At 46.0% G+C, this 13,061-nt stretch overlaps 1 long non-coding RNA gene across 1 annotated transcript; it reads right to left on the bottom strand.

Moving 5' to 3' along the window:
- Positions 1 to 4,322: 4,322 nt before the first annotated feature.
- Positions 4,323 to 7,009, bottom strand: LOC120101813 (uncharacterized). The gene is made up of 5 exons (XR_015684042.1): positions 6,559 to 7,009; positions 5,643 to 5,741; positions 5,475 to 5,560; positions 5,262 to 5,342; positions 4,323 to 4,851 (listed from the first exon to the last, which is right to left on the bottom strand). It is a non-coding gene; the product is annotated as an uncharacterized LOC120101813 (long non-coding RNA).
- Between the last annotated feature and the right edge of the window lie 6,052 nt (positions 7,010 to 13,061).

Raw genomic sequence — 13,061 nt, 5'->3', positions numbered from 1 at the left:
TGGAGGGGTCTGCTAGCAAGTCTGATGACCCAAGTTCTCCATGACCAGTGTGGTGGAAGGATAGATATACAGTAAGAGTGCAAGCCATTGAATCATGCGTTACAACATGTATATACATGTATATATAGTAGTATGTATTATACAACATTCAATGTTATAAATTATATGATTATATATAAATTATATATACATGTAACTTTAAGGTTTTTATTAGCTTACGTTAATAATACAAAACAATGGCTTTCTGATGATGCCTTTGGCGCACACAGATACAATGTGCCCTGCTCATAATTAGGCATTATTCTTTCCCTTCCCCCTCCCTGTTTCCCTCTCCCTTTCATCTTTTCAAGCAGTGCCCCCTTGTGCCTTCATACCTTTCCTTTATAAATCCAAATTTCACCTATGAGAGAAAACACAGTGTCTATCTTCCCAGCCTGGCTTCCTTCTCTGAACATGATAACCTCCAACTCCTTTGTTTCCCTGCAGAGGATGCATTCTGTTCTTCTTCGTGGCCAGGCACTCCTCCATCGGGTATAAATGCTACACTTTCTCTCTGCACCTTCCATTGGCGTCCGCCTTTGTGAGGTTGGCAGTCGGGTAGGCTGGTTGACACTAGAATCACACAAACCGTGCGTGGGCAGCGATTGGGGCTGCGGTGTCACAACCACGGCCGTGTCACCAGGCCGTAGGACAGTGCTAGCTTGCTTAAAGGATCACTGCCACTGGTGTCATCCACTGACTGTATATGGCTGCACATCCCTTGGCAAAAGGAGCATTTACATTCTTTTCATTCCAAAGAGAGGAATGAAAACATTTCCAGTTGCAGGCTTCTCCTTGTGATAAAAGGGCACCCATCTATTAAAGGTGGAACTGAAGGGGTTATATTTTGGTGTCTAACTTTCTTTATTTTGTTTCAATATGAAACAGAGTTTCCCTTCTGTAGCTCAAGGTTGCCAGCAACTCACTATGTCCTCCAGATGTCTCCTAAGCTCACACAAATTCTCTTGACTCAGTTTCCTGAGCGCTGGACTTACAGGCACGAAGCGCCATGCCTAGCCAGGAGTCCACATTTTTATAGTTAGACATTGGCCATTAGACCTTATGATGGGTGGATAGGAGATGGTAGCATGGGCCACAGTTATTAGCTAACAGTGCCACCAAGGGAGGCCTTGGCTTGACAGCAGTGGGCTTGGTTTGGCTTGGTGGCTGTTGCCCCTGGGAGTGCAGGGAGGCTTTCTTAGGGAAATTAGATGGCTCTGTAGACAAAGGCCTTTCCTGTGGCTCCCCACAGTGGATCCTGAGACAGTCAGTGGTCTTAAGGCATTCATTGTCATGGGAAAGTGGATGAGTAAAACCATACCCCATTTCTCAGGGTGAGCCTGAGATTAAATACCTTTTTCATAGAGGAGTGTCTGGGAAGAAAAGGTCATTGGCTAAGCCTCCAGGCCTTTGGGTACCTCATAATGGAGATCTGTCTTGAGTTTACTTGGTCCTGTCCTTTATCTGTGGAGGGGCTTGGGGCATTGCCCTTGTGTGACTGATGGCCACAGATCTATGGAGGGCTGCTGGCTAGCGACAGGCCTGGTTTTCTGGGATTCAGGAGAAATGTCTACAGTCCCTTTCAGGTTCACTGGGTTTTCAAACTTCCTCAACCAGGAACCAGGACACTTTTCACGATCCTACAAACTAATACGGTCCACAGGCAGGTATGGATCAGACACGGTGTCTTTCTTTTCCTCCTTTTATTAAGAATAGATTATTTTCTCATACAATATATCCCGATTACAGTTTTCCCTCCCTCTGCTCTTCCCACTTCTCCCTTTTCCCCATACAGATCCACTTCCTTTCTGTCTCTCATTAGAAAAGAACAGGCTTCTAAGAGATAACAACAAAACATGTGGAAGACACAGGGTGTTGATCCGGATCTTGAGGCATAAGTGACCCTGAAAAGCTTTGGCCTGGGCAGGGTGGTACACGCCTTTAATCCCAGGAGACAGAAGCAAGCAGATCTCTGACTTCAAGGTTAAGCCCAGGCCAGAGCAAGTTCCAAGTAGAGAGAAGCTTAGGTCCAGGTATGGTGGTACACACCTTTAATCTCAGAACTCAGGAAGCAGACGCCTGCAGATCTCTGAGTTCAAAGTCAGTCTACAGAGCAAGCTAAGCTTAGGCAGTGAAGGAGTTGGAAAACAGAAAACTGGTGATAATGTAATAGAACAAGGGGGTCCCGTTCCAGCCCCAGGAAGCAGGGGAACTCGGCAGTTTCAGCCGTGTGGCTCTAGCTTTAGAGTCAAGAACAGAAGGGACTACTAAGACTATTGATGCTGGTTAGCTGGAGCTAAGAAATTAGCTGTGATTTAAAAGAGACCAGCAACACTGAGGTGAAATCTGGGAAGTGTTTTCTGAGAGCACAAAGAGGCTGAGTTCCAGGGATAGCAAAGGTTGTACCTCATGCTGCAGCTGGACTTGGTAATGTGCAAGAGTCACCCAGGTGGTACTGGTTTTGAAGGTATGAAGGGGTCACAGAGAGAAGCTGAGGCTGGGCACTGTGAGAGGCCAGGGAAGGCCATTGGTGAAGGTGCAGCCTCAGTTGCAGTTGATGGCCCAGCACTGAAGGGGTCGTGCAAAGGAGTTGAGGCTTGGCACCATGAAGAGAGCCTATGAGAGGACATTGGTGAAGCCTCGTTGCAGCAGAAGACAGCAGTGTATTGGAGATGCCAGTACCATGGGATGACCACCAAGAATAGCAGCGGAAGTGGAGTGGATCAATCTGAGCTTAGAGTGCTACAGAGGGTAGAGCTGGAGAAGTGACACCGGCCCTCTGGAGGAGCCCAGAAGATCATGTGTGGATCCCAGATATTGGAGTGAGAAGTTGTAAAGTTGAAGTTGCCTTGGAAACCTCAAGATGTTAGAGATGTCAGAGCTGTGATACCTGCTGAGGAAAGCTGATAACTGGGAGTGGAACCAGCCCAGGAGAGAAGTTTGTAGCAGTCAATAAAGATGAAGGAGTGGGAGATCTGAAGTGTGCTTTGGAGTCAGACACGGAGATGCTGAGTTTGGAGACTGCCCAGCTGGTTTCCTGTCTGGCCTTTTCTGTCTTGGCCCAGGATTTCCTCACCATGACACTTTGGAATGGTACTTTATATCCTACATGATGTTGGAGGTATGTGGTCTGCTTTTTTATTTTGATTAGGGGATTATAGTTAAAAGACTGCATGAATCTCAGAGGAGACTTGAACTTTGGACTTTTAACATTGTTGAGACTGTTATGGGAGTTTTGAAGTTGGACTAAATGTATTTTGCATTATGCTATGGCTTGGTATGGCCATAGACTCATATATTTGAAAGCCTGAGGGCCAGGAAGTGGAATGGGGTGGTTTGAGTATGCTTGGCGCAGGGGGTGGCACTGTTAGGAGCTGTGGCCTTGTAGGAGCAAATGTGTCACTGTGGGGATTTTGAGAGACCTTCCTCCTAGCTGCCTGGAAGCCAGTCTTCTCCCAGTGGCTTTCAGATGAAGATGTAGAACTCTCGGCAGCTCCTCCCCAGGCCTGCGAAGATCCTGCCATGCTCCTGCCATACTCCCACCTTGACAATAATGGACCGAACCTCTGAACTTGTTAGCCAAGTCCAATTAAATGTTGTTCTTATAAGAGTTGCCTTGATCACGGTGTCCATTCAGAGCAGTAGAACCCTAAATAAGACACCACCTGAGTGATGGGGGAACTACTGTTGGTTAAACTACCCACTTTGCAAGCATCCGCGTTCAATCCCCAGAACTCACCTATGAAAGCTGGAGGTGAAAGCTACGTGCTTGCAACCCCAGCCCTGGGGAAGCAGAACCACGGGGAACCAGGTTGATCTAGGTAGATTTCTGGGGTCCACCGGCCAGCCAGCCTGCCTGTCCCTACTTGAAGAGCTTCAGGCCAGCGAGAGAACCTTCAGTTGCTACTTTGTCTATGTTGTGTGTTGCATATACTGTAGGCAAGAAATTAGGCTTAGAGTGGTAACTCCATCAGTGTCTGTAGGAAATACACTTTTCTGGCCCAGTTTTAAAGCATATGTTGGTTGGAATAAGATCAGCTGGGGAAGAGAGGGATGGTTTGAGGTTTCTTCAGTGCTGTGGCTCTCTGACAGGCTTTTTCTTCTCTTGTAACTATGCCCCCTCACGCATCTTCCTGTAAGCAGCTCTGTGGAATCCATTGGTTCAAAAACCAAAATAAGTAAAAGCTGGGAAAGTAGACGAGGCATTGTTTGGGAAGAGGAATATGATCAGTAGAGTGTGAGAGCGAGCGGGGGAGTGGAGGTGATATGATCAGAGCGAATTATTTTATTATTAAATTATTTTATTTATTTACATCCCAAAAGTTGCCCCCCTTCCCAGTCTCCCCTCCCTGAGTTCTACACCCCCTCAGCTCTCCCCAACCTCTGAGATGGTGCTCCCCCACCTCTGAGATGATGCTCCCCAACCTCTGAGATGATGCTCCCTCACCTCTGAGATGGTGCTCCCCCACCTCTGAGATGGGTGCTCCCCCACCTCTGAGATGGTGCTCCCCCACCTCTGAGATGATGCTCCCCCACCTCTGAGATGGTGCTCCCCCACCTCTGAGATGGTGCTCCCTCATCCACCTACCTACCCCCACCTCATCCCTACCAGCATCTCTTTCCCCTGGGATATCAAGCTTCCATGGGACTAAGCACATCCTCTTCCACTGAGGCATAGAAGGCAGTCCTCTGCTGTACATGTGCCAGAGGGGGCTGGGTTGGGAGGGTGGGCACGATCCAGCCCATGTATGCTCCTTGGTGTAGTCTCTGGGAACTCTGAGGGGTCTGGGTTAGTTGACACGGCTGCTATTCCTATGGGGTTGCAATCCCCTTCAGTTCCTTCAGTCCTTCCCCTAACTCTTCTCTAGGGATCCCCACCCTCAATCCAAGGTTAGCTCTAAGTGTCTGCATTTGTCTTGAGGGCTGAGAAGCACTTAAAGAACTGTTCGATATCCTTAATCATCAGGGAAATGCAAATCAAAACGACCCTGAGATTCCACCTCACACCAATCAGAATGGCTAAGATCAAGAAATCAAGCAACAGCCCATGCTGGCAAAGATGTGGAGAAAGAGGAACACTCCTTCATAGCTGGTGGAATTGCAAACTGCTACAACCCCTCTGGAAATCAATATGACAGTTCCTCAGAAAATTGGAAATAGCTCTTCCTGAAGACCCAGCTATACCACTCCTGGGAATATATCCAAAAGATGCTCTATCTTACCACAAGACACATGCTCCACTGAGTTTATAGCAGTCTTGTTTGTAATAGCCAGAAGTTGGAAACAATCTAGATGTCTCTCATCTGAAGAATGGATACAGAAAATGTGGTTCATTTACACAATTGAATAGTATTCAGCTAAAAATGAGGACATCATGAATTTTGCAGGCAAATGGATCATTGTGAATTAAACTGTTGAAATATCACGGAACTTACGTGTAGTTGAAATATGCCAGTCAAGACTTGAAACACACAAATTGCACATGATGAGAGTATTCATTCTGAAGCAGAATGGGGAGAAACTGGAAGAGGAGAGACTGTTTACCAAAGACGTTGGTGCAGAGAAGGAAATGTAGACTCTTGTTGAACCAGTGAGATTCTGACCTGAGAGACCTATGAGCCAGCCGTTGCTGGAATAAATCACTGGGCTTCTTCAGCTTTGAGGACACAGGTTCTGTCAGGGAAATTTCCATCCTGCAGAGTCTGTGAGAAGAAAAGAAAAAAGGGATCTCACAGAACAGTCAGGCAGACCTCTCAGTGAAGCCACTTCAGATCTGGATCCACTCACCCTCGAATGTCGTACACACACACACACACACACACACACACACACACACACACACACACACAGAGTCTTTAGGTTTATGAACCAATAAATATCTCATTTTCTTTTATACAGCTGAGCTGTGTTGTATCCCTAGAAACTAAATACACTATAAGCAGAACAGAGAGTTCTAGAAATTTCTGTGACTTTACCCCCTCAGTACTGCTGTATTCCTCCACATACATACTTAATAACTCATTTTGAAACCTCTCTCAGCCTTTGTGTGTAGTTTAATTTCTATTAGATGATCATCTAATGCTCTTTACACGCTAAATCTTCCAAACTTTCAAACTTATGAGCTCACAAACTCATTTTTTAATGGCAACCTGACTCTTCATTTGAAATCATTGTATATGGTAATTAGTAATTGGAAAGATAATTTTAGTTAATTTTAAATTTAAAATCCATCATGCAAAACGAACGGATCAGAGTGGAGCCTCCAACAAAGGAATGTATCGGGGTGTGAGAAGCTGTCTGTGGGCCTGGAAACGAGACTGAGAAAACTTCTCAGGGAATAATCATTGTGTAGATTTTTTACTTGTAATTATAATTTAATTATGGACCCACTTTTGCAACATTTTAAAAGTACATAGTTAGGATTTAAGTGCTTTCCATATAATTATCCGTTATTGAACCTGCTCATTATAGACTGGTTGCTGCATAAATTACTATGCTTTGTGTAAAAATATTTTTTACTTAAAATTGACTTGGAATGAAAGAAACCCCATCATCTGGATGGTACTTAATGGATCCCCAATACTGCTGACACTTCGAGTCCGGCTGCCTTGCCGCGGAAGTCTGATGAAGCCAGCCTCCCTTTGCTAGCTTTCTTCCTAGGAATCGACTTCTTTCTCTGTTGTTTTTCTTGAGTCAGTTCTAGGGAAGACAGATAAGTCCTGCTGCAGACATGCCCAGACCCTTCAATAACCTGCTGAAAATCTACTTTGGGACTGGGGAGGTGACTCAGTAGGTTACATGCGCGGTGTGAAATTCCGAAGACCCAAGGCTGATCCCTAGAACCCGTGTAAAGAATCCAGTATTAGTAGCACGTATTTATAATCCCAAGTGGGTAGATCCCTGGGGCTCACAAAAGTTCCTGGCCAAGGAAAGAAACGGCCTCAAAAATAAAAATAAAATTAGAATGAAAATAAAAAAAAACAAGGCTCGTGCTGATGACCGTTGCTGTAGCCAGTGTTCTAATGCCGTTGAGCTAGCTAGCAGGTTCCGAGGTTCAGTCCATTCTCACCAAGGTAGGAAGTGTGACATCATCACACAAGCAGACATGATGCTGAAGAGGTAGCAGAGAGCTCCACATCTGGATCAGCAGGCATCAGGAAAGAGACACTGGGCCTGGCATGAGCATTTACAACCCTTAACGACTCATTTCCTCCAGCAAGGCCACACCTACTCCAACAAAACCACACCTACTTCAAGGCGGCCACACCTACTCCAACAAAACCATGCCGACTTCAGGCCACACCCACTCCAAAAGGCCGCACCCACTCCAAAAGGGCCACACCCACTTCGATGAGGCCACACCTCCTAATCCCTGTGAAGCATCACCACTCTCTAATGACCAAAGGCTCAAATACAGGGGCCTGTTGGGGCCTTTCTTACTTAAAACAGCATTACCATGAAATGTCAACAATCCCCCTTACCAACCAACCAGACAGAAAAGAAGACTATAGAGGAACCCAGTATCATCAACACACAGAGCTTTCTGAGGTCATGCAAGACATTATCTGGCAGCAGCAAAATGCGCATCTTCAAAAAGCGCCGCGAAAATGTAAAAATAAAAATACCAGGCCCAGCGTCTCTCTCTGCTGCTGCCTCTTGATCCAGATGTCAGTGGATGCCAGCCTGAGAACACACCAAGGTTGTCCTCCAGACTCTTCACGCATGCGCACATGCACCTCCACTCCAAATCTACGGCGTCCTCAGAGCACCCACTCAGTGTCCTGAGTGAGAGAAAGACATCGGTGATATTTGCAGAAGGATCTTCCACATCTTTTTTTTTTCTCATTTAATTCCCGCTAACCTACTCTAAGTGAATCCAGTGATGAGCTGGGTCATCCCCACCCAATCTCAATCCCACTTCATGGGTGACAAGACTAAAGACCACACCGAGATGGACAGCTTGCACAAGGTTGCAAGGCTGGGGGACGCTGACCCAGGACTTAAGGCAAAGCAGTGTTAGCAAGGAGTGTGCACACCCACAGCTGAGATCCTCCCCAGAGGTCTGGATGAAGACGTTGGAACCGCTGTGGGGACTGTAGATGACTGAGTTGCAGTGGGGGGAATTCTCCAGTTCCGCATGTACACGGTGCTTCTTGTATCCTCAAGGGAGCGATAGTCCTCAGTCAGAAGATCTGTAGGTTCTTGTTTATTAGCTGCTTTTCTGGCTGTCATGACCAAATCCTGGAGAAGGATCGTTGGAGAGTTTTTTTCTTTTTCTTTTTCTTTTTTTTTTCCCCCGGAGCTGAGGACCGAACCCAGGGCCTTGTACTTGCTAGGCAAGCGCTCTACCAGTGAGCTAAATCCCCAACCCCAGAGAGTTTTTTTCTTTTCTCTCTCTCTCTCTCTCTCTCTCTCTCTCTCTCTCTCTCTCTCCTTCCTTCCTTCCTCCTTCCTTTCTTTCTTCCTTCCTTTCTCTCTCTCTCTCTCTTTCTTTCTTTCTTTCTTTCTTTCTTTCTTTCTTTCTTTCTTTCTTTCTTTCTTTCTTTCTTTCCTTTCTGGTCAACTTAACCCAAGCTGGAGTAATCTGAGAGATGTGACCATCAACTGAGAAAATGCCTGCACCAAATTGACTATAGCCAAGCCTATGAAGGCTTTTTTCTTGTTTAATGATTGATGCACAAAGGCCCAGGCCACTGAGGGTGGTGCCATCCCTAGAAAGGCTTTCACTGTCCTAGAAAGCAGGATGAGCAAGCCATGGGGAGCAAGCAAGTAAGCAGCACTCCTTCCTAGCTTCTGCTTCAGCTCGTGCCTTGCGTTCCTTTCCTGACTTCGCTGGAAGCTGGAGTGTAACCTGTAAGCTCAAGTAATCTCTTTCCTCCCCAAGTTGCTCTTGGTCGTGGTATTTATTTCACGAATAGAAACTCTTAAGACAGAGCTGAAGTTTATTTTGACTGACTGACTGTGGGATAAAGTCCATCATGGTGGCAAGGGGCTCTGTGGTGTCAGGAATGAATGGCAGCTTCTTGGTCAGATCTTAGTACATCACTGAGTGGCTAGCATGCCCATCTCAGTGACCCCTTCCCTTCTAAAGAGGAGGCTCCATTTCCCAAACAAGCCCAGAAGCTTGGACTCACGGGCCTGTCAAGGGTGTCTTACATGACAACAGTGACACTTCACCTTTGTCCTGATGACTCTCTGCTTTTCAGGGAACCTCAGGTAGTATCAGGGCTGTTTCTGGCATGTTGGGTGGTATTGGCATCTGTACCCATGTACACGGATCCCCGGGGCTCAGCATTCTGTTCGGGTGCAGCACATGGAGATGCATCAAGTGGGGTTCATTTATTCAAACCCATAGATCGAGTACACCCGAGCGCTGCCATCCCATATGAACACTGTGTTATACACTTCAAAATGCATTTTGAGTTTTAAGAAGAAGGGGTTGCCACCTTCAGCGATGTCGAGGCCTGTGTGATCTCTGCCATTTCTCTTACTGAGATCAGAACCCACGGGAAACGAAAAGGAAACAAGCACCAACATTTCTCAAGAGCGCATGCGTGCCAGATGGCCAACCAAATGCGATCGCACATAGAGCAGGCGCTCAAGGATTCAGTTGGCTCCTCTTTTGTAGGTGAGAACTCCCAGGTCTCGCTAACTCATCACCCTCAGGAGCTGAGTTGCGATTTCACTCTGGGGGAGCAAGGTGGGGCTGTATGATCCCCCAACCTTCCCTGTAACCAATCCTACAGAGGAAGAGGAGAGCTTCAGGCATGAGGTGGTTAGGATAGCTGTCTAAGTCCTCTTTTGCCTCAGACGTGATTGTCTGCTGATTTCTTGTTCAAAGAAGACCTGTGGGAGCCTGAGGCAGGATAGGATTCTAGCCCGTTCCTTACTGGATTGTCACGGACTTGGCATAGGAACTATGGCTGTATCAATGAAGAGACAACTTTAATTTGATACCTAGCACCACCAGAGTTGATCTTGTATCATTGGGGACATTCCTGTGCACTGGCAGGCATGACATAACACTCTATTCTGTGCTATCAAGCTTCTGTCTTTCCATCACACCTGGCTCCTGTCCCCAACGAGAGCTTGGTTGTCCTGAACTCTATGAGCCATCTTGGACAGCAGATTTGAAAGACAGATGGCGACACACACTGTCCTCATGACTCGGCGACTCACCTTCCCATCTTCAGACACAGCTGAAGTAGGCACAAGTCGTACGAGAATGGTTCTGGCTACCCCTCTCCCCCCTCTCACAACGTAACACCTGACGTATTAGAATTTTATGTATTTATTTTCAGTATGCTGGGTATAAATATGCAAGTGCTGACATGGGCTGCATTTTTCAATTTTATGGCCAAGTGGCGTCTACAGCCGACTGATGAATGGAAGCTTCGAGGTAGGACAGTCGGGCTAAGATTTTCCTCTCTCTTTCCCTCCAATTACTCAAAAGAAGGAGAAAAGTTTTAGACAGAGATGAATGGAAATTATCCAGTGCCTTCAAATATCTGACTCCCCAGATCTCCTGTCTGGATAAATCAGACTTTCTCATGGCTACAGATAATGAGATAATTAAAAAGTAGTAAATATAAGTGTGGACTGCTGTCTACCATTAAGCCCAGAAAGGGCTTCTGATCATGAAACACCGACTCTGTATTTTGAAACATCATATCAATTGCAAGAGACACTTTTACAGATCTCTCTAAGAGATATTTACATAAAACTATATTTCTATACACTACAGAAAATACCCCAAGTATAGATTTAATCAAAACTGTAAATAAGACTAAAGGTAGGCTGTAAGTGTGAAATACGCAGCTGTAAAAATCTTAGCAAAAATTTAAATCAGTTTCATTCTGAATTATATTGGCCTTCACATCTCTTACATCTATCTCCCTCGGCCCCTAGCCTCCTCTTCGACTACTTCACCTTAATCCGCTTACACCGGAGATGAGACATTTAGGGGGATAAATGTCACGGTGGCTTTATGCTCGCTTCTGTGTTTGTGGAGGAGGGGGTTGAAATGTGGAGAGTGTATTTCTTACTCTACATTGCACTGTGTTGGTCCTTAGTCATTTATGAGGAGCTGTGAGTAACATGGTGGCGAATACAGGTTTGGGTGTAGGCTGACTATGGGATAACTCCTGTTCGAGACCAGCTTCTTATGCCAGCTTTTCTCTGTGGGAACAAGACTGGCAGACAGTGAAAGATTTCACGCATTGAGCTGTGCTACAGAATGTCGAGTCTGTTTAGTACACTGCAAGGTGTTGCTGGTTGGGCAGCGCAGAGCTGCAGCAGTCTGAGGCGGTGGGTTGTGGGGTCTCCGTTTGGAGAGCACTTGGGTTTCCTAGTGTGCTATTCCCATCACGTGAATGAAAGCGATCCAGACAGGTTGGCGTTTCTACACCATGCATGTGATCTCTAGAGTTTCAGTCTCTGCCAGTCGGATGAAGGCTATACAAACGAAAGCTATGCAAATTAGGGCATTTCTGATTGGTCCACGTTCTTATCTTAGACAGAAGCTTGGAGTACAGCGCTCCAGCACTGAAGTATTGGTCCGCTGTGCTCCTCGGTCCCTGTTTGGTGAGAGGTGAGGACATTCTGGTTGGGTGTCTTGCCGTGTGAATGCGGAGTGTCCTCCACAGTTTTGAACACTCGGTCCTCAGATGGCTGTGCTTTTAAGGAAGAGACTGTGAAACTTTAATAGGTGGCAACCCCATTGGAGAAAATGGATCACTGGAGGTGGGCTTTGAGCTATATAGTCACGACCCACTTCCTGTTCATTATTCGGGGAGCAAAGATGGAAAGTGGCCAGCCAGCCTCCCACTTATGCCTTCCGTCCCTATCAATGTTTTCCTTCCATAATGGAATAGCCCGACTGTCAATGATCTTCCAGCTGTCAGCCAGAGTAAACATTTCCTTCCCGATCAACATTATTGGAATACCGTTTTCCTGAATCTGGGACTTCCAAGATTATGCTGCTGCTGCCAGGAGGAAGCACAAGTGTCCTGCCTTAGGCAATAAGTCTTAAGTGTTAACTTAAGCCCAACTTTGCTGAGACTGGAGTTGTCTATGAAGCTGCATGGCCTCTCGCCTACACATCCTCTTGTTGAATGAATGAAACAGAGAGTGAATGAATAAATAGAAATGAAAACCAGGATGAGAGACACAGTTTTAAAATGAATCAGATGTAATGGTGGGACATGGCCATCGAGCCTGGTGTGAGACATTCATTCTAGGTCTTTGAGGATGGGGTACGTATGTTTGTTCACACATCTGTGGGTAAAAACTCCTGTCTTCCACTTATTTATCGAATACCTGTGAGTAAATCCTGGAACCTTTGTAAGCTTTTGTTTCCTTAACTCCATTTACGATCACTGCCACCACTACCACTGCTGCCACCGCTGTCGTTGTTGACATCATCATCATCATTATCATCATCATCATCATGTCTATGAATATGCACATGTGTGCATGTGTAGTTATGTGTGTAAGTGAAACTGCTCAAGGAAGCCCGAGATACTGGATGCCTCTGAGCTGGAGTTAAATGCAGATGTGAACTTTCCTACATAGATGCTGGGAACTGATCAGGGGTCTTCTGGAAGAATAGCCTGTACTCATAACCACTGAGCCATCTCTCTGACCCCTATCTCCCCACACTTTTTTTTGTAGGAGGGGGCTTACCACAGTCCAGCCTGGCATGAAAGGGTCCTGAGGAAAGGCAGTAATGGGGTAGGGAGTCATAGGTGAAACCGAAGTTTATCTTTAGCACTTATTCTGTCTACAACTCTTTGCTATTCTAAGGCCAAAAGCCTTTGTTTTCCAGTAAAAAATCTCTTGCTGTTAGCATCATGGGGCTAGGAAAAAAACTTAATTGTTAGGGCTCTCTTCTCTCTGGCTTAAGGACCTCTTGCTCACCAGGTGAGAGGCCAGGACTTGTTAGCTCTTTATGAGCTAGGAAGACAAGAGAAGAAAAGAAAGAAAATATTTCATATAGGCAATATGCACAGGCACACATAGAC

This window comes from Rattus norvegicus, chromosome 3 (genome assembly GCF_021556685.1).
Source record: "Rattus norvegicus strain SHRSP/BbbUtx chromosome 3, alternate assembly SHRSP_T2T, whole genome shotgun sequence".
NCBI classification, from domain to species: Eukaryota; Metazoa; Chordata; class Mammalia; order Rodentia; family Muridae; genus Rattus; species Rattus norvegicus.
The sequence above is the reverse complement of the archived record's forward strand: the minus strand, read 5'-3'. Positions and strand labels throughout refer to the sequence as shown.